Genomic DNA, 1,106 nt, shown 5'->3' with positions numbered 1-1,106 from the left:
AGACACCACGTCCTTGTCAGTAAACCTTTTAAAATCAAAGGAGAAGGTACAGATGTCACAGTGATATTTGGCAACACACAAACTGCCATTCAACCTTTTTATTTCTTCATGACCAGATTGCTGCAATGTTCCTTTTATCAGATAATCAATCAGACCCCCCCCCCCAAAAAAAACAAAACAAACAAAACACAGCGTAGACTTTATATTGCTTAAAATGCAGCAGCAAATGATAACTCTGTTAGTTGAAGCCTGGACTAACTGCCCATTTGTTTTAGAATTACTGTCTCTTTACTGCTAGTGAGCAGCCTGACATCCTCAGGCAGGAAACAGTTCCCACTTCACCATAAAGGCAACAAAGCAACTGCAGAGCTCCTAAGTTTTGGGAACAACCTTTCTGAGGAAATTTGCTAAGTATCTTTTAATCTCTTTTAAACAATTATGGCTTCCTTTAAAATGTAACATTTTTATCCGAAACTGTTGAGTTTCTGTGTTATTTTTGAAGTTGCACTGTATTAAGGATTGTTATCATTTTCCTAGGAGTTAACACTTATGGTTTTTAATCTTCTTTTGATCTCCTTTTTTCCTGGAGAAATGACTATATTTGTGCATTTATTATTTGCTTTAGAAATAAAAATGAGTTTGTCTTTAAATACCCATAAGACATTTTTAAATACTGGAGGATTAATGAAATAACATGTACAAAAGGAAATGGTACTAACAAAGAAGAAACATATGAACATATAACAGAGGCAGCCATGTAAAATAGGCCTTACATGGTCTAAAAATATCACTGATATTATCATGCTGTCTAACAGATGGAGACATGCCCACCCATGGTAGTGCATGGCAGTGTCTCTAGGAGAGACGTAAGGACATGACCAAAAAAAGGTTGACAGCTATATGCTGCCCTCTGCTGGTGGGCAAAACTCTCAACAAACTAAATGTGATCATCAAAATACAGTTTATCTATTCTTGTGAACGATTTTCAAGTTTCAGCTTTTTGAATGTTGCGCGTCATGTGTGTAACAGCAGACAGTTAATGCAGGATGTATATAGGAATTTGTGACCAAACAAAACAAAACAAAACAAAACAAGAAAAAGGAGAC

The sequence above is a fragment of the Aulonocara sp. 'chitande type north' Nkhata Bay genome, linkage group LG11 (assembly GCF_057382095.1).
Source record: "Aulonocara sp. 'chitande type north' Nkhata Bay isolate Kocher_YH1m ecotype deep benthic linkage group LG11, A_spYH_male_GT1.1, whole genome shotgun sequence".
In the NCBI taxonomy this organism is placed as follows: domain Eukaryota; kingdom Metazoa; phylum Chordata; class Actinopteri; order Cichliformes; family Cichlidae; genus Aulonocara; species Aulonocara sp. 'chitande type north' Nkhata Bay.
This window is presented reverse-complemented; position numbering follows the sequence as displayed.